Here is a 21888-nt window from a genome sequence, read left to right on the forward strand (position 1 = left end):
CAGTCCTGAAGAAACTGTAGAAGGCTACATGAATGTACCACATTATCACAGACAACCTGGGATGTTATTCAGTCTACAAAGCCATTTGCCTCTACACTAAGTGTCCCAACTACACCATGCTGAGCTATAGTTTCCTCGAGCTCTTCCACTGTTGTTAGCTCTTCTAAGAAGAGCCAACTCAACTCATAACCTTCTTGCTCATATAGGACTCTCTGATCCCATCACCACCATTTCTGGCCCACAGCACACTATCAACTGCCACACCAAAGGAGTTTGTTGCCTAACTCATTACATAGTGATCGCTTTACTAATTCTGCAAAGGCAGAGAAATCAGACATACACTGGGGCAGGTTGGCTCCTGAGAAGCACCTAATTTTGATACTGTAAGATAAGGAGTCTGAGCCAGGTGGCACACGCCTTTAATCCCAGCACTCGGGAGGCAGAGGCAGGCGGATCTCTGTGAGTTCGACGCCGGGCTGGACCAACAGCCTCCAAAACAATACAGAAGGAGTCTGAGTACCAGGAAGAAGGAACAATTTATCTATTATCCAACTGTGGTGATACTGTTTATGACTTATTAAAGCCAATAGATATCAAAACAGCAAAGCAGTCATACTAGCTAGCCATAGAAACCAGGCAATGGTGGCATACACCTTTAATCACAGGGCTCAGGAGACAAAAGCAGATGGATCTCTCTGTGTGCAAGGCCACCCAGGGCTACACAAGATTGAATCCATCTAAAAGAGTAAGAGAGCTCATGCCTTTAATCCCAAGACTCATGAGAGGTATTTAAGACAGGAACAGGGTCTCAGAGCTAGCATTCATTCTCCAGCCAAGCAGAGAAAAGGCTAAAGTCTGAGGCTTGATGAGAGCTCACAGAGGCAGAATCAACCCTTTCAGTCTGAGATAGAGGTAAGATCCAGTGACTTGGCTGCTTTGCTTTTCTGATCTTCAGTTTGAAGCTTGAACCCTAATATCTGTCTCTGGTCTTTTATTCATGATACATCCAAAATGTTATTAGCAGCAGAGCTGGGACTAGAATTAGACTGAGCAGACCTTGTTTGGTCTGAAGGAAGTTGACAAAAACATAGACATTGCACTTTTTGTTGTTTCTCTGTTTACTTCTAAGTTTGCATCAAGATCCATGTGAATAAACCATGAAGGACCAGACATAGTGAGACCAGAAGCTTCTCTGGAAGCCAAAAGACCAGACTGAGCTGTAAGTGACATGATGAACCTGTAGAGCTCAGGATGCCCTGACTAATCACAGACTTACTTACACTTACTCCTATCTGAGCTCTGTATCCATTCCCTCTCAATAGTGGTCCAACCACAATTTCTTCCATTTAGGTCTGGGGACCAACAGCATCCTTGAGAACCTACTAGAAATGACAACCGTGGACTCCACCCCACACCTACTGAATCAGGCTCTGTACTAAGTGCCCAAGTGACCTGTAGGCACATCACAGCCTGGTGACACAGAATTTTCCACTTCTTGTCCCATCCTCAGGTACAGCCACCCAACGATCCTGAAGAGAAACAGTAATTTCCTGGGTTTCCCCTACTTTACAAGGTGTTCTCTGCCTGTTATCAGAAACCCTTCCCCTGCTATTCTGATGGTTGAGGTCACTGCTCCCAGGAAGTTTTCAGGATGAGAAAAGGAAATTATGCTGTTCTACCATGAAGAAAGCCATTACCAGGCTTCTCAGGAAGGAAGAGTTCAGTTGCTCATAGACCCGGATAAGCATCTCTTGGCTTCCTATGCTGTTCCGCTCCATACACAACTCTTCATCTAGAGAAATGACTTAGCTGTCTCATGAGTTTAATCACTTCCCTGGGCTGCATGGGCAAGTGTCAGGGAGAAGCAGGCAGTGGGTGAGAGCTGCTCCCCACACCCCACACCCAATGACTGTAGCTTATTTTCTATCCAAAAGGCATTTTTCTTTAAGTGGTTCTGAGTATCATAGTCTGGAAATGGGGTCCAGAAAGTTGGAAAGTCATCTGGGATGATTGCCTTCAGAATGCTGGGAGCTCAGAGCTCCTGGAACTCCAAAGGCTTCTATCCACTGGGTACCTGGCCTGATGTGGTGCAACCAGAGCAAGGACGATAAAGCTTCATGTCCAAAATTAGATCAGTAACTTCATATGAGAGATGTTTCAAACAACTGAGTCTCACTCCCAATCCATTTTAACTTGGCCTCTTTCTGGGATGGCACTCCTCTATTTTCTGAAATGGAATGTGAAGTACTAATTGCTTTGGTATGTGTGTGCACACCATTAGTACAAATCCATATGAGGAAAACCCAGTGCTTTTCCTCATCCCTCCTCCCCTGCCCTGATGCCATGCTGAGAACAATTGCTGGCCTGCAAGATGTTCAGTAGACCTAGGTAAAGCACTTGGTAGATGAAATTGAAGATCTTTCCTTAACCAAGCATGGCTGAGTGCTCCGTAGAGGCAGTGACAATAATTTTTTACTCCCAGATGGAAGTCATGGGTTAGTCAGGGAACATTTCAAAAGTTGGACAGGTTCTACCACCAGCTGACTAGGAACGATACTTTCTCTACATCCCAACATGGTATTGGAAAATTAGTCTTCCTTTCCTCCATGCTAAGCTGTCACTTGTCACCTGAAGTAGCATGGAACTGTCAGCAAGAGAAGAGGTTAGAAAGTGCTCCGAAGAAGAACAGGCATGAGGCGCAGGAGCTTCCCCCTTACAATCTGTCATAGGGCAGGGAGAAGGTAAGACAGTCCTTCTCAGTTTCACCATGCTGCTCCCTGAACCCATTACCCTGTCCTGTTCCAGGCCATCAATCCCGCTGGAGGATATTGGCCTGAGAAAGATATCATGATCTTGATTTGGTACAAATGTCACATCATACAGGTGAGAAAAAATGAGTTTCAAAGCAAGATGACTTCCGAAGGTCATTGAACTCAAGACAACAGAGACAAGACTAGCCCTGAGTTTTCTGAGTTCTGACCTGGGCTCCTATGCTCCTACCAACCAGTTGTGTCCCTACCTCCTTAATCCCTGCCACACATGCACTTCTGATTTCCTACTGACTGGAGAAGTGAAATAAAACAAAATACAAGAATTTGCTAAGACTATTTGTAAAATGCAAAGATAAAGACACTATTCCTATTTGTTCCACATCCTATGTCATTAAGGAAATACAAATTAAAAACAGGATTTAATTGCACATCTTTCAGAACAGCTAAATCCAGAACACTGCCACTCACCAAACACTAGCACAGGGCAACTGGCTCTCATTTCCTATTGGGATGAATGGCTAATGGGAGAACCGCCTCTTTATGAAGACAATCTGGCAGTTTCTTGCAACATTAAGCAGAATCCTGCCATAGAATCCAACAGTCACACTCCAGGATGTCCACCAAGTTGAGTTACAAACTTAGGTCCACACCAGAATGAGACTGTTTATAAATGCTTTATTCATAATTACCCAAACTTGGAAGCAACCAATATGTATTACTATCAATAAACAGACTCTGGGACTCGGATACAATGAATTTCTATGCAGTAATAAAAAAGAAACAAGCTATCAAGCCAGACAAAAGATGTGAAGAAACCTTAAATACACATTACCAAGAGAAAGAAGCCAATCAAAAAACACTACATACCGCACAAATCCAAGTCTGTGACTGTCTAGAAAGATGGGCTCACTACAGAAACTGTAAGCTGAACAGTGGTTTCCAAGAGTCTGGTGGAAGGCTTCTTGAAGCAACAGAGACTTTCCAGGGGGGAGAGCATCCTATATGATACTGGAGTAGGAGACACATGATATTTTGTATTCTGAAAATATGTAAAACTGCACAACATGAAGTGTTAATCCATGCAAACAGCAGAGCTTAATGGTTGGTAGGTAATATATCAATATTGGCTTATCAGTTACCACAGAGTTCCACACCAATGCAAGATAATAATAGTGGGAACTATGCTAGAGGAGTGATTCTATGAAATGCACTATATTTTCTGTTCAATGTTTCCTTAAATTTGAATCTGTCCTTTTTTTTTTTTTTTTTTTTTTTTTTTTGGTTTTTACGAGACAGGGTTTCTCTGTATTGTTTTGAAGGCTATCGGTCCAGCCCGGCCTCGAAGTCACAGAGATCCGCCTGCCTCTGCCTCCCGAGTGCTGGGATTAAAGGTGTGCGCCACCACTGCCCGGCGAACCTGTTCTTAAAAAGTAAAATCTCTTTAAAAAGATTGAAAGTAAGTAGATAACTGTGTCTAGTATGGAAACACACAGACACTGGTGTATTTGTAACACGCATGAACTTCAACACTTAACTCATTGAGGAACAAGAAGACTGACTGACATGGCTGCTCATCTTATCCCAGCACTCCATAGGTAGTTGGGAATGTGTGTTACACCTTGAGCCAACACTCCGGACTCTCACACCTGTGAAACTAGTACGCACCCTCCTGGATGGTAATATATTGAAGTTGCCATCTGAACTCATGCCAGGCTGCCTGCTGCCTCCAGTTTATACAGTAGGTATCATTCCCAAGGTTCTGTGGATAAAGTTCTTGCTCCACAAGCAAGAAGATTGGAGTTAGGATCCTCAGCACCCATGGAAATGTCAGTGGTGGCCTGCGTGAAATGACAGAACTTGGGAGGCCAAGAAACAGAGGGTCCCTGTAAAAATCCTGCAAGCTCTACCAACTGAGTAGGTAAGTTCTGTGTTTCATCAAGGGACTCACTATTCTTCAACATATAAGACAGAAAGCAGTCAAAGAAGACACCCAATGTCAACCTGGCTTTCTGGCTTCTACATACATGTGTATCCCACACATACACAACAGGCAACCATGCATATGCATCTCTCTCTCCTCTGTCCTCTGTCCTCTCTCTCTCTCTCTCTCTCTCTCTCTCTCTCTCTCTCTCTCTCTCTCTCTCACACACACACACACACACACATTCAAAATACAAACAAATGAGTAAAAATAAACAATGTCCCCCTTGCTCCATCAGTTGGTAGAGGACATCTTGCCTTCATCCTAAGGAATTTCCCAGTGGCTTCTATTTGCTAAAAATAGTCCTTAAGCCCCAGCTGTATCCTTCCCCAGGGAGATGGCCCCTGCTCTCCTGATGAAACATTGATAAATAACTCCAGGCTGTCCCACATCAAAAAGGAACCTGTGGAAGAGGGTGGGGAGAAGGATTTCCACAGAAGAAGCCATTCTGGGACACTGCCGCTGGGCTGACAGATCAACGACAAATCACAAATCGGATGCAAGCACAGACAGTAAAAGGCTCATCATCTCACTAAAGCCATCTTTATTCACCCTGTATTTTTCCACACATTTCATTTCCCATCATGGCTGACTGCCTAAAGCATTCATGTGAAAATAGCAGATTTTTGCCTATGTGTGTTATTCCCTGTCTCCTCCCAATAATGTAGTTTATTGGAGTCTCAGAAATGACATAAACACTTGGCATATCCAAGCAAAAGAAACAAAAAGTAAAAAGATAAAATATCCACTGATAGCACCATAGAGAGAAGAGTTGATCCTGCCATCTTTTGACAACAGTGTAGTCAAAGGTGAATTGGTGTGTCAGAGAGACCCTTGGTGGTGATGTCATTTTATAGATAGGGAGACTGAGTATCAGAGAAGCCAATTTTCTCAATGTCTATACATGATTAGGATGTCTTCTATATGTTCTCCATGGGGCTTCCTCCTCATCAAGATACAGAAGCATGGAGAATTCTGAGTCAAGCATATGAGTAAGAGATTGGTTTCAAGACAGTCACAGTAGCAGCTCTGAGAAACAGTGTCTTCATGGAGGTCTCTTGAGTTCTCTCTCTTGGCACCTACAGGGTCCTGTAGGATTAGAGGAAGGACCAAAAAGGATGCACAAGAAACAGCATAACATGAGCACATTACTGGACTAGAGATTTGGCATAAGTCAACTTGAGTTTCCAAAATCATCATATGAAAGTCTTAATAATAAGGACTCTGAGGTTCCAAAGCATACTATCACATAGAAGAGATTTACTCATGGACCATATTGACTCCTAGTCTATTATTTGCTAGGTACAACCCAAGCACCTGAATGTATGTGATGTTATCAACTTAACAGAATAAAGAGCTAGCTATCTAGGAGGCAAGTGTGTGCATATGTCTTGGAGAGAGTCTCTAGATTGGTTAACTAAAACAGAGAGATCCACCTTAATTGTGTGTGGCACTGTCACAGACTGGGGTCTTGGACTGAGCAAAAATGAGAAAGCAGTCTGAGCACCAGCAGTCATCTCTCTCTGCTTCCTGACTGCAGGTGCAATGTAACCAGTTGCTTCCTATTCTACAGCAATGACTTCTCTGCCAAAATGGACTGGCAGTCAAAACAACACTCCTCCATCTGTAAGCTGCTTTTTATCACAGAACTGGGGAAAACAACTGATACAATGCTGCATGAACACATTGAACCTCATGAGAATCTTACATAGATGGCTTTGTCATTCTCCATGATGGAGGCCAAGAAACCAAAGAACCTGATGGATATAGAAATGTTCTCTCGGGACTTGCACAGCCTGAACTTCAATGGGGTTGGATTTCACCACCAAGTCTCATTCAAGAACTAAGGCATAGCACATGCCTCCTCCACCTCTAACATGTTCATTTCCTGGGACTCAGGCAAAGCCACGAAGCTCCTTCAGTAGTCCTACCAGGTAAGCATTTGACAAAGGTTTTCCATACAGCACCTAGCTAGACCTCCAAACCACATTCTTACAGAATGCCACTGTCAGAGGCCACTAACTCACTTAACAAAATAAGAATCCAAAGCTCAGAAAGTGAGTGCCTCTACATCACAAGGCTGAAAGGGAGTAAAGCACTGGTACCTGCTCCTGGGGTTTAGCAGGGTGGAAGCCTCATAGCTCTGTCTGCCCTTTCCCCCACTGAATGTGGAACAATGCTCTCAGAAGAAAGCCATTCTGTCTGTCTGCACTCCTACTAAGACAAGTAGAAAGACCATTGTTAGATTTGAAAAGGTCAAAAGAAGGGTCCTAGCTAAGATCCACTTCCAGTCTTGCTTTTATTTCCCAGATTCCTCCCTGAGTTGGTTTGATGATGCCATACCCTGGTTGGCTTCCTTTGCACTGGTGTTGGGTGATTGACAGAAAAGGAAGCCCGATTAACTTGTCCCCAAATAGACATTCACCCCTTTTTCTCTTTTCCTTTGCTCTTCTTTGTCACAGGCATCCTCACCCCAGCCCCCACAACCCTTATCCACACTGTCTTACAAATTGTGCAGCATTGGTGACATTTAGAAGCAGTGTCCTAGAAGAAATCATGTGGCTCTGAATCTGTCAGAACACTAAATTTAACCAACCCAGAGGGCCCTGAGGACATCAGGGGGGAAGGGACATGGGAGAGAAAAAGATTTCATCCTGGGATTAGGCCTGCAAAACATGGGGCCACCCATGGGCTGCCCTCCTCTCCTGCTCATCACAATGGGGGACATAACCTCAATCAGCTGCATTCGCCTCACACCATTGTCAGGAGGTGGCTTGGAAAGGCCCTAATCATGTCTCCCATTGTCTGGTCCCTCTCAAAGCAGAGCATGGCAGTGTCAAAGCTGTACTTCTGTCTGCTACGTGTTGGAATATGTGTGTAGAAACACTATTATACACATACCCTCCCACTCTCATATTCATATGCACATACACACTCTCCCCCACAGAAGCGTGTTAATCCAATGAGGAGGAACAGGGCATCCTGTCCAACTTCAACCCTTCTCATAGAACAGCAGTGACAAAAATGTTCTGCTTCTCTTGCTCCCCAAATACCTTCTGTGGAGGGCATCCAAAGACTCCTATTGATAATAGAAGGCCAGTGCTCCTTCAAGATAATCCAGGAACACGTGTGCTCTATGCTTATTAAAATGATGCAGAATCATCATGAATCTTCTCGTTGCCTCAGTTTCTCTTCTGAGGCAAGAGACCAGAAGTGCTGGCAAAGCAACTTTAGCTGTCCCTCTGCCCTTCTTAAGCAATGTTTGGAAAAAAAGCAGAACTCTTTTAAAATAGAGGTTAGCCCTACCCAAAAGATTTTAGAAAGTAAATAAATGATCTACGAAGATTTCCCTTTCACGCGGAAATGCTTAAGCCCTTATAAAATGTCATACCCTAGGCAATTTTGTTCTTCAATAAGATGCAAAACAGGAACCAGATGTAATAGAGTGAAGCAAATTATTGTCTTAACAGCTGGAACCTGGATGCCTCTTAGGGGGAGAACAGTGTTTGCTGAGGATAATGCCTCATAAGTGACACAGTATGATGGATGTATTGCTCTATCAGTGTGGTTCGTCCTGCTAAGTCCTGCTTAGCTGTCTCGTGTCCTTTGTAGGGCACCCCAGCATACTCTAGTCTTGGTTGTCAGTATTGCAGGGAATGCCTACTAGATGGGTACAAGAGACATCTGGAAGAAAGGAAAGTCATTCCTATGGCAGTCATGGTAGACCGAATATCCCCAATATGACCCACTATCATCCTATGCATGAACAAGCCCAGCCCAGATCAGCTCAGTCCATACATGACTAGAAGGACCATCTGCAATGGTTTAGATGTGGTTTAAAATGGTCCCCCACAAATACTTGTATTGAAGTTTAATCTACCTTGTGAATTTTGAGACACTGGAAACCTAACTGAACCAGGGTGTTTAGAAGTAGAGAATATTAAGGTTTGATGAGGTCATCAGGATGTTCCTCTCATGACTGAATACAGGTTGCTTTAAGAGAAAAGAGATGACTGCAGGAAAAGTGTGGATGAGTATTCTTACCATTTTATGTCTTGCACCGTGATGGGACTCTGCCAAAAAGAAATCTACCACCAGATACAGGGATATGAACATTTGGAATGTGAGCTAAAGAAACTGGTTTTCTTTATATATATATATATATATATATATATATATATATATATATATATATATTTTTTATTTTCCAGTTTAAATTTAGATAAGAAACAAGGTTGCTTCACAAGTCAGTTTCAGGTCCCTCTCCCATTCCCTCCCCTCTTCCCGTGCCCTCCCCCCAACCCCCCCCGTTATCCCCTCATTCCCCCAGGGAGGGTGAGGCCCTCAATGGGGGTGTCCATAGTCTGTCATTTCATATAGGGCAGGGCCTAGACCCTTCCCCAAGAGTTCAGGGTGAGAGAGCACCTCACATTGTTTTCTCTGTAAATGTATAGTGCTTTGGATATTTGACAATAGCAGTATGAACATGTCCAATACATATGCCTGGGGCTCCTGTTTGTGAACCCTGTGATATGAAGCAACACTCCAAAGGCACCAGGCTTGACCTAAGTTCCCACTTTGCTGAGTTCATCCTCACAATTGTGTTCTGGAAGCCAGCAGTCCTTAGCTGAACATTTTCACGCATGTGCGTGAGTGTGTGTGTGTGTGCTCGCGCGCGTGTAAACACACACATACACTCACATATACACCTCTCCTAGGCTTTCTGGAAGTTTCTCAAATTGGACAATATTTATCATGAAGGTAATGAAATTTAAGCTTCAAAGATCCATGCCACCCTTCCAAATTCACTATTCAATTTTATATGCTCATTTTTTAAATTTTTTTATTTTAATTTTAAATAGCTTGTTTTACATGCCAATCCCAGTTCCCTCTCCCTCCCATCCTCCCTCACTCCCCATCCCCCCAGCCACCCCCCCTATTGCCAATTCCTTCCATATAGGGGATATCTAGAGTCTGTCATTTCACTCAGGGTAGGGTCCCGGCACTCCCCTAAGAGTCCAAGCTGAGAGAGCATCCCTCTTGTGCTATGGGCACACGATGTCTGTTTGTATTCCAGGGATAAACACTGATCCACTGCTCAGGGCCCCATAGGTTGCCCAGGCCTTCTCACTGACACTCACATTCGGGGGGTCCAGATCAGTCCCATGCTGGCCTCCCCACTGTCGGTCTGGGGGCCAAGAGCTCTTCCCTGTTCAGATCAGCTGTCTCTGCTGGTTTTGCCCATTTTTGTGCACACGTTCAAGCCCCACAAAGTTAGGATCCACCCCTACTCTAATAGTGCCAATCAAACATCGGGCACTCAAGCCAGTAGCTCTCACTTTCACCATATGGGTCTGTGCTCAGGAGAACCCCACCCAGTCCATCCGTTCACAGCAAGGTACCTACAATGTTGCCTTATGCCTTGTATGTCTGCCAACACCTAGAGTTGTCCTCCTTTCCCACTCACCGTTAAGACATTTTAAAAATCCACATCCACAGGTACACAGAAATAGATTGAATCCTAGAACACTGTCAGTGGAGAAACCAAACCCCCTGAGTGGCAGTTCCTTCCTATTTGCCTGCCCTCCCATCCTCTCTCTTCATTTTTTCCCACTCAGTACAATACATCACTTTACTCAGCATATCTGCTATGTAACAGATATCCAACTCCCAGAAAAGCAATTCCTGAGACATATCTCGAAGGCAGCTCTCCAATAAGTCCAGAGGTCTTGAAGCAATGCATTTCTTCCTCTGGCCCTATCTCATTCTGCCAATCAAGTTTTTTTCATTTTCTTCCCAAACATGCCTCCAGCACGCTCCCATGCACTGTGTATTCTGTGGCCACATATACTCAGGCCTGTATCATGTGTCCCTCAATTGGTTCCTCTAATTCCATCCTCATTTACCCTCTAATTTATCCTCCACACTGAGCCACTGAAATGAAAACATTATCCTAATGCCCTGTGAGCAAACCTTTACAGTGGTTCTCTCCCAGTCACTGAGTACTAACAATGACATTTAATGCCAGAGGCCTCCATGGACTACAGCATGACCTACATGGCCATGACCATGACCTCTACTCTATACTACCTGAATTTTCATATGTCCTGGGGCACCTGGTCTCAGGGATCACTGTCATCTTCTCTACTCACCAGTCATCTAGAAAACGCACACCCATCCTTCAAGACCTGACTCAAGTGAGGCTGTTAATGATGCCCATCCATACTTCCAATGTAGATTGAGTAGTTACAAGTAGCTTCCTTTAATCACTGATGTCACCTGCCATTAGTACACTGTTGTTTGTTTGTTTGTTTGTTTGACGATATCCCAAAGAGATACCTGCATCACTTTAAGATTAGCTTGGACCCCAGTGCATTGGCACTAGAAATGTAAAGTCCACTCTTAGATTTCTGTAACCTCCTAGAAAGATGAGTTCTTCTGGGTCACACTCTGTATTACTATCTTGATTGTCCTTAATCAATTTTGAATATAAATATTAACTAACAAAAGAATTAGTGAGTGTTGTATACTATTCTTTTTGTACATATCTGGCCTGTTAGGTAAGTGCGGTACCACACCAGGAAATTTCTTTGTCATCATCTTCACCTCAAGGAAGGAACAGATCAACACCTCTCATTGACTCTTCTACACACCCTTCATTCTGCCTGTTCTCTCTTCTTCCATCCCCTCTGCCTACACCACTTTCCCAATGAATTCTATTCTCTTCACTACACAGAATTCTTCCTCCTTCTGGGCATGACATTGAGACTCTGCTATAGGGTCACAGGAACAAAACAAAACCCACAAACCTTGGCCCACCACCTCCAGACTTCTAGTCTCTACTTGGACTCTCTTCCCATGGCCCAAGGAGCAGAGAGTGAAGGGGAAGCTGAGTTACAGAGTAATGTGCATTGATTAATGCAAGCAGCAGCCCTTTCATGTTTTCCATGGATCCTGTGCTAAGAAGGAGAGACAGAAAGGAGACAGTGATCCTGCTTTGTTCTCAGGATGCAGAGTCTGTGGAGGCACAGACGGCTTATGAAGAAATCATGTTTTCTTGTATTGTCATCACTGTGGTCTAGTGAAGGATGGGAGAGCTTGGTGGGTTCTGTCTTGTTATTGTGACCACAGAGCAGTGTTTGACTGTCATGCCCAGAAGGAGGAAGGGTTCTGTGTAATGAAGGGAAATGTATTTGGTGGGAAAGTGGTGCAGGCAGAGAGGATGGAGCTGACAAGCACCTATTATTCTGACATTATGGACCATGTTCCTCCCACTGAAGACTGACCTCTCCCGTCCTCAGCCACCTTCAGTGGTGGTTCCACATGTTTCTGTAAGAAGTAAATGTTGTTTTCCGGCATATCCAGATTTAATTTGTCTTCTGGTCAGTGAAAAGCAAAGCAAGAGAGACAAGCACGTGACACAAAGTGGCTTCCTACTTACACTGGGCATAAAAGAATGATGTTATCCAAAGAAAGAGAGGAAGGAAGACAGAGAAAAAGGGAGGGGGAAGAGGAGGAGAGGAAAAACTAACTTCCTCATTTAATCAAGTCGAAACACAGATTATATGAGGTTGAAAAATAGTTACCTTATTCTTGCACCAGCCTCTTTCTCCATCTGGGGCTATAAAACCCTGTGCGATTTTATCTTTTCATAAACTTTTATTGAATCTGATGTTCAAGGGGCCATGGAGGATCATCCAATTAAACTCCCCCATCTAATCCCACTCTTAAACCCCAGCACTAAATGGATGGGAGATTAAAAGCCAATAAATATGACAAATGAGAGTTGATCTGCAGGTTGATAAAGGAAATGGAGTTGGGTAGGGATTTGCCAGAGAGAACCAAGGTCTGACGCTGGACAGCATGGGCTGATGGGAGCCTTTGTTGTGGCAGCAAATCCAAACTTCTGAAATACTAAAACTCAGATGCCTAGGACAAAGTTCTACTCAACAGTGCTCTGAATTAAGTTACAACAGGCTGCCCAGCCTGAGCAAGGCAGTGCAGAGGGAGGGGGTGGGCTTGGCACAGATTCACAAGGGGTGAAACACCAGCACTAATCTTGCTAGTTAGGAGGGGGATGCCAGTGTGCTCTGCACATTGTCAAGAGGACAGCTATATTTATACTCGTCGTTCCTGGAGCCCTAGTCACCTTCCAGGGCCTCCCCTACGTTCTGTGTTTTCTTTTTCCTATGGTTACACTCCATGTAGGGAAGGGGCTCTATGCCATCGTATATATTAGCAAACCAAAGTTCAGAACAAGAAGGCAACTTTCCCACAGCCCTTCATTAAGCAGCAGAGCCAATGTGAATGAACCTTGTCTCTCTTCGAAAATAGTCTTTGCTTCCTGGAGTTGTGTTAAGGGTTTAATCAGAAACAAAGGTGATGTAGACTTCACAGTGGCCATCCGTGAAGTTCATTCTATTTCCTCCCTTAGATCTGCATCCTGCATTTTAAGTGTCTGAAATGGATCTGTGCATTGTCTACCATTACCGCCACCCCCAAATGCCATCTTGAAATAGAAGGGACCTGATCATTTATATCAATTCACTTAATCACATTTTAGATCTCCACGAGCGCATTCTTTGCCAGACTCTTTCATAAATATGTATCAAACTAATCCTCATATCAGCCTTAAGAAATAGGAATTATTCCCTCATTTTAATTAATGCATAAAGAGAAGCTTACAGAATCCAAATGATTCTCCAAGATTCACAATGCTAGTGACTGACAGGGATGAATTCCAGAGTTAAGTTTGCCTCCGGGTTAAGGTCCATGCTCCTTCCAACATCACCTGCCCACATTAGCATCCAGACCAAAAGGTAATCACACAGAAACAAGACCATGTGGAAAATTAACATGTGGGGCCTGTGCCATAAAGGACACACAACTATCAGCATTTCTGTGAAGAAAGGCAGGCCAAGGAAAGATGAGTGCCAAGACAACTTTGGTGCTCTGGGCTCTCACAGGCAGTAAGTGGATGACATGAGAAATTGTGCAAAGAGAAAAGAGTGCCAGAGTAGTCTAGTTAATTGTATCATGTGTGTTTCAGGCAGGAAAATCTGATGCATGAAAAGGGCTGGGTGAGGGACTGGGAGATGGGTCAGCTAGTAAAGTCTTTGCATGCAAGCGGCAGGACCCGAGTTCAAGCCCAAGAACCCATGTTTGAAAAAGCTGAATATGGTGGCGTGTACTTGCAATTGTATTACCAAACAGGTGAAAACAGGAGGCTCCTCAGGTCTTTAGGTCAGCCAGCCTAGCTGAATGAAAGACTTTGTCTTGGAAAAAGAGTAGACAGTGCCCTGGGGAACGGTACCCAATATTGACATCTAACTTCGATATATGTGCATCTGCACAGACACCAACACAAACACACAGGAAAGCAGGATGTTATCAGAATATCGATTATCAGGAGAAGAGGTAGCAAGAGACCAAGTTCAAAGACCCATGTTGCTCCCTACACTCAGAATATGTCTTCCCCAGCAAACCACAGAACAAGCGCTGTGTAAACACACAAATAAGTGAAGTCTGGTCCAGTGTACAAGGAAGGTAAGTCCTTCCAAAGTAGATAGGTGCAGTATTGAGCTGCAAGCAGAACAAGGCAATTGGTCTATGCCAACCCCATGTCCATCGCCCACTCCCACCAGCTGCTCAATCTAAGATCCAGACCTACACCACTTACCGATTCACAGTGCATTTGCTCTGGTGGAAGATGGAGAGGCTGAAAGGATAACACTTTCTTGTGACTATCTGTCCCTCCTATGTGGAGATACTCACCTGGACTTTGCTTTCATTCTCTATGAACGGATGCAGAATGGGAGGCTCAGAGAAATAAAATTTCCCTTCATGCCAACTGGGTACAGTAGAAATAAGTTTACTGAGTATCTACCACGAAGCATCCACAACCAACACCTGGAGGTAGAGATAATTTTTCCCAGGAAGCCAAGGTTCTAATCTCAGTGCTAACACTTAGTGAGGGACACTGGAGGAAACTGACAGCCTGCTGTAAACAGCCTGCTGGAGTACAGTAGAGAAGGACTCCACTTAAGGGTAACAACTCAGTTAATGATCGGGGAAGAACTAGTTGTGTCTTCCATGACCAGTCTACACTGTCCTCCCAGCTCATCTGGCTGCCTGGCATCTCAGGAAAGAAAAAAAAATGAATCCTCTTTTCACACCCACTGGACACCAGGTCCTTCTTGACACAGGATCTCATTTTATCATGCAGGCTCATCATCCCTCTGATTAAACTCGTAGTAAGAGGAAAAAATAACCATGAATAACATAAGGCATATGGCTGGACTGGGCTTGCCCCTCCACACTCCGTTAAAAAGGTGAGTCCCAGGGCCTCTTCTAGTCCACCTCTGCCTCTTCCAGTCCTCTGACCCGCGGCCGCCAGACCATTCCTGCCACTGAACTCAGCAGAGGGACCTGGAGGCAGAAAAAAGCAGACAGTATCATCGGCCACCATTCTTGTCTTTTCCCTCCACTCTGCAGCAGAGAGAGAAGAGAAAGAGAGAGGGGGAGGATACAGACTTGAACCCATACCCACCAGGAGAGGGAGAGACCCCGCATATACCCACTGGAAAAGGAGATAAGAAGATGAAAATATAAGAACACATCCAACAACAGAAAGACTTATATGACACCACCAGACTCTAGGGACTCTACACCAGCAAGACCTGAACATCCCAATGCAGATGAAACAGAAGAGAATGACCTTAAAAACAACCTCATGAAAATTATAGAGAGCCTCAAAGAGGATATGAGAAAATCCATTAAAAAATAGAAGAAAAAACGAACCAAAAAATGCAAGAAATCAGTAAATCTCTTAAAGAAAGCAAGGAAAGCCAAGAAAAAAACAATTAAACAGATGAAGGAAACAATTCAAACTGTTCAAGACCTGATAACTGAAATAGAGACAATAAAGAAAACACAAACTGAGGGAATGCTGGAAATAGAAAAGCTAAGGAAATGATCAGGAACTACAGATGGAACACAGAATCTCAGTCGCTGAAGATAAACTAGAGAAAATAGATTAATCGACCCAAGAAAATTTTAAATCCAACAAGTCCTTAACACAAAATATCCAGAAAATATGGGACACTGTGCAAAGAAAAAAACTAAGAACAATAGGTATAGAAGAAGGTGAAGAAGCCCAGCTCAAAGGTGCAGAAAAAATATTCAACAAAATCACAGAAGAAAACTTTCACAACCTGAAGAAATGTAAAGAAGCCTATGAAAGTAAAGAAGCTTACCAAACACCAAATAGACTGGACCAAAAAAAAGAAAAAGTCCCCTTGCCACATAATAATCAAAACACAAAATATACTGAATAAAGAAAGAATATAAAGAATAGCAAAGGAAAAAGGCCAAGTAGTATATAAAGGCAAACCTATCAGAATTACACCTGATTTCTGCATGGAAACTATGAAAGCTAGAAGGTCCTGGATAGATGTTCTATAAACCCTAAGAGACCACAGTTTCCAGCCCAGACTACTATACCCAGCAAAACTCTTAATTACTATAAAAGGAGAAAATAAGATATTCCATGACAAAACCAGACTTATACAATACATATCCACAAATCCAGCCTACAGAAAGTTCTGGAAAGAAAACTCCACCCAAGGAAGTTAACTACACTCATGATAACATAGGAAATAGAAAGTCTCACTTTACCAAAAGTCAGATATGGGGGGAAACTCACACACAATACCACCTCCATAAATGAATCCAAAACAAACAAGAATCAATAATCAATGGTCATTAATATCTTTCAATATCAATGGTCTCTAGTCACCTATAAAAAGACACAGACTAACTGAATGGATATGAAGACAGATTCCATCTTTCTGCTGTATACAAGAAACACACCTCAACTTCAAAGACAGACGTTCCTTCAGAGTGAAGGGTTGGAAAGATTTTCCAATCAAATGAACCTAAGAAGCAAGCAGGAGTAGCTATCCTAATATCTAACAAATTAGACTTCAAACTAAAATTAATCAAAAGAGATGAAGAAGGACATTTCATATTAATCACAGGAAAAATCCATCAGGATGAAATCTCAGTTCTAAACATCTATGCTCCAAATACAAAGGCACCCACATTCATAAAAGAAACATTACTAAAACTCAAATCACACATTAAACCCCACACACATATACTGGGAGACTTCAACACCCCAATCTCACCACTGAACAGAACCATCAGACAGAAACTTTACAAAGGAACTAACAGAAGTTATGACCCAATTGGATTTAACAGGCATATATAGAACATTCCATCCAAACACCAAAGGATATACCTTCTTCTCAGTGCCACATGGAACCTTCTCTAAAATCGACAACATACTTGGCAATAAAGCAAACCTCAACAGATACAAAAAAATGGAATATCCACATGTATTTTATCCGACCATCATGACTTAAAATTAGAATTCAAAAATAACACAAATTGCATGGAAATTGAACAATACTCAATTGCATCACTCCTGGGTAAAGAAAGAAATAAAGAAATCAAAGACTTACTAGAATTCAATGAAAATGAGGGCAAACCACACCCAATCCTATGGGACACTCTGAAAGCAGTTCAAAGAGGAAAGTTCATAGCACTAAGTGCCCACATGAAGAAACTGAAGAAGAGCCACACTAGAGAATTAACAGCACAACTGAAAGCACTATAACATAAAAAAGGAAATTCACCAAGGAGGAGTAGATGCCAGGAAATGATAAAATTGACAGCTGAAATAAAAAAGGAGAAACAAAGAAAACAATAAAAAGAATCAATGAAATAAAGAGTTGGTTCTTTGAGAAAATCAAAAAGATAGAAAAATTTCTTCAACCTAAACAAAAGGCAGAGAAAGAACATGCAAGTTAACAAAATCAGAAATGAAAAGGGGGACATAACAACAGACACTGGAGAAATCTAGAGAACCATCAGGTCATACTTTGAAAACATGTACTCTACAAAATTGGAAAATTTAAAGGAAATTTATGATTTTCTGGATATATAACACTTACCAAAATTAAATCAAGAACACATAAGCAATGTAAGTAGGTCTATAATCCCTAAAGAAATAGAAGCAGCCCCCAAAGTCTTCCAACCAAAAAAAAAATCCAGGGTCAGATGGTTTCAGTGCAGAAATCTACCACAAATTCAAAGAAGAGCTAATACCAATACCCTTCAAATTGTTCCACACAATAGAAGAAGAATCATTGCAAAACTCTTTTTGTGAGGGTGCAATTACCTTAGTACCCAAACCACACAAAGACACAACTAAGATAGGGAACTAAAGACCAATCTCTCTCATAAACATTGATGCAAAAATACTCAATAAAATATTGGCAAATCCAACCCAAGAATGCAGCAGAAAAATCATACACCATGATCAGAGATACAATGTAGTCTGCCATATAAACAATATGAAAAAGGGAAACCACATGATCATCTCACTTGATGCAGAAAAATCCTTTGACAAAATCCAACACCCCTTCATGATAAAGGTCTTGGAGAGAACAGGGATAACAGGAACATACATAAACATAATAGCAGCAATATACAACAAGCCAACAGCCAACATCAAACTAATGGAGACAAACTCAAGGCAATTCTTCTAAAATAAGGAACAAGACAAGGTTGTCCACTCTCTCCATATCTCTTCAATATTGTACTTGAAGTTCTTGCTAGACCAATAAGACAACAAAGGGGGATCAAGGGGATATAAATTGGAAAGAAAGAAGTAAAACTTTCACTATTTGCAGAGGATATGATAGTCTATGTAAAAGACCCGAAGATTACCAGGGAACTCATAAAACTGATAAACACCTTCAGCAAAGTGACAGGAATCAAGATTAACTCAAAAGAATCAGTAGCCCTACTATATATAGATGATAAAAGGGCTGAGAAAGAAATCAGAGAAACATTAGTCTTTATAATAGCCATAAACAACATAAAATATCTTGGGGTAAGTCTAACCAAAAAGGTGAAAGACCTGTATAACAAGAAATTTGAGTCTTTAAAGAAAGAAATTAAAGAAGATACCAGAAAATGGAAAGATCTCCCATGCTCTTGGATAGGCAGGATTGTCATAGTAAAAATGGCAATCTTACCAAAAGCAACATACAGATTCAATGAAATCCCTATCAAAATCCCAGCACAATTATTCACAGACCCTGAGAGGACAATTCTCAATTTTACATGGAAAAACAAAAGACCCAGGATAGCCAAAACAACCTGTACAATAAAAGGAACTTACAGAGGCATCAGCATCCCTGACTTCAAGCTCTACTATAGAGCTATAATAATGAAAATAGCTTGGTATTGGCACAAAAATAGACAGGTAGACCAATGGAATCAATTTAAGACCCTGATATTAGCCCACACACCTATAAATGCCCAATCTTTGACAAAGAAGCTAAAACTCTCCAATGGTAAAAAGAAAGCAACTTCAACAAATGGTGCAGAAATAACTGGATGCTGGTGTGTGGAAGACTGCTTACAGATCCATGTCTATCACCATGCAAAAAACTTAAGTCCAAATGGATCAGAGACCTCAACATAAACCCAGCCACACTGAACCTCTTAGAAGAGAAAGCGGGAGGTACCCTTGAATGAATTGGTACAGGAGGCCACTTCCTGAACATAACACCAGTAACACAGATACTGAGATAAACCATTAATAAGTGAGACCTCCTGAAACTGAGAAGCTTCTGTAAGGCAAAGGACATAGTCAACTAGAAAAAACAGCAGCACACAGATTGAGAAAAGATATTCACTAACCCCATATCTGACAGAGGTCTGATCTCAAAAATTTACAAAGAACTCAAGACACAAGTCTCCAAAACACAAAAGGACCCAATTAAAAAGTAGGATACAGAAATAAATAGAGAATTCTCAATACAGGAGTCTAAAATGGCTGATAGACACTTTAAGTGCTCAACATTCTTAGCCATCAGGGAAATGCAAATCAAAACAATTCTGAGATACCATCTCACTCCTGTAAGAATGGCTAAAATCAAAAACACCAATGACAGTTTATGCTGGAGAGGATGTGGAGAGAGGGGAGCACTCCTCCATTGATGGTGGGAGTGCCAATTCATACAGCTACTTTGGAAATCAGTATGGAGATTCCTCAGGAAAACGGAAATCATTCCACCCCAAGACCCAGCAATTCCATTCTTAGGCAAACACTAAAAAGATGCATATTCATACAACAAGGACATCTGTTCAACTATGTTCATAGAGCATTATTGGTAATAGCCAGAATCTTGAAGCAACCTAGATGCCCTCAACTGAAGAGTGGATAGAGAAAATGTAGTACATTTACACAATGGAGTACTACTCAGCCAAAAAAAATGGAATCTTGAAATTTGTAGGCAAATGGATGACACTAGAAGAAACCATCCTGCGTGAGGTAACCCAGTCACAAAAAGCCAAACATGGTATGTACTCACTCATCTATGGATTTTAGACATGTAGCAGGGGATCGCCAGGCTAAAATCCCATGACCAGGGAGTCTGGGAAAACAGGGAGAACCCTAGGAGAGATACCCCAGAGAAGGGGAATGGGACGAGGTCTCCTGAGGGGATTGGGAGCATGGGTGAGAGGAGGGAAGAGGGAGCTTGGAGAAAGGGGAGAGAAGACAACATGGGGGAGCAGGAAGGTTGAGTTAGGGTAGAATAGAGGAGAGCAGGATGAAAGATTCCGTAATAAGAGGAGCCATTATAGGTTTGAGGAGAGATCAGGCACTAGTGAGATTTTCAGAGATCTACAAGGATGACACCAACTGGCAACATAAAGCAATAGTGGAGAGGCTACCTTACATGCCCTACCCCCAATAATGAGATTGATGACTACCTTATATGCCATCCTTGAGCCTTCATCCAGTGACTGATGGAAGCAGAGGCAAACACCCACAGCTAAACACTGAACTGAACTCCTGCAGTTGCAGAGAGGGAGGAGAGTTGAACAAAGGAGTTAAGACCTGGCTGGTGAAACCCACAGAGGCAGCTGACCTGAACAAGGGGGAGCTCATGGACCCCAGACTGATGACTAAGAAGCCAGCATGGGACTGATCCAGATCCCCTGAATCTGCGTGTCAGTGAGGAGGCCTCAGCAATCTATGGGGTCTCAGATAGTAGATCAGCGTTTGTCCCTGGTGTACAAATATACTTTGGGTGCCGATTCCATATGGAGAGATGCTCTCTCAGTCTGGACACATGGAGGAGGGAATAGGCCCTGCCCGGGATGATATGACAGAATTTGAAGATTCCCCCATGGAAGGCAGAGGAGGGATGGGTGGAAGGCTGGAGGTCTGGGGGTGCCAGGGGGAGGAGAGGGAGCTGGAATTGACATGTGAAGCAAGCTTGTTTCTAATTTAAATAAAGAGAGTGAAAAATGAAAAAAAAACACATGGCTAGGTTGAACTTTCAATTACCCCACTCCAAAGATATAAATGCCCTTTAGTACCTCAGTGGGGCTTGGTTCTGGCTGCTCAGGAGACTAACACAATGAGACACAGCACTGACAATCAATTCATTTCTCTTGCACTTGAGTGTTTCTGATTTCTGCTGATCTGGGACCCTCTCTGCTGGTGTTTACTTTTTTCTAAGAATGAGCCCTTGATAGACAAACTATAATCTACCTTAGAATAGGACAATAGCCTCAGCACTACCCAGCTGAGGGTTCTGACTCTTTATACAAGTAAATATTCATTTCATCACATTTAATTAACACAGGGAGACTAGAGGTATCTCAGCATGGCACCCAGCTTGCAGAAGCCTGTCCCTCCCTTGGATTCAATCACAGCACTGTCTTCTACAATTAGCTTCCTTTCCCCTGATCTGAAGGGTCTGTGCACATAAATATCAACCAATTTTATTGATATTTGTAATTAAAACCACCCAACGGGTCACGCTCGGTTGAGCAACTTTGCAACACATACATCTATAATGGGAACATGAGCATATTTGTATGTGACATTTGATAGATAATAATCCAGGGCATTTCTCATTTTCAGAACATCCTGTGGGTACCAGCTAATTAATCCTAGCATGTCTCTGGGGATGGAGGGTATACTTCAGACATACCCCTTTGATTGTCTTTGTTCATGAAGTTTTAAGAAAGCCAAGGACCAAGAAA

Source organism: Mesocricetus auratus, unplaced genomic scaffold (genome assembly GCF_017639785.1).
Source record: "Mesocricetus auratus isolate SY011 unplaced genomic scaffold, BCM_Maur_2.0 Super-Scaffold_2245, whole genome shotgun sequence".
Taxonomy (NCBI): Eukaryota; Metazoa; Chordata; class Mammalia; order Rodentia; family Cricetidae; genus Mesocricetus; species Mesocricetus auratus.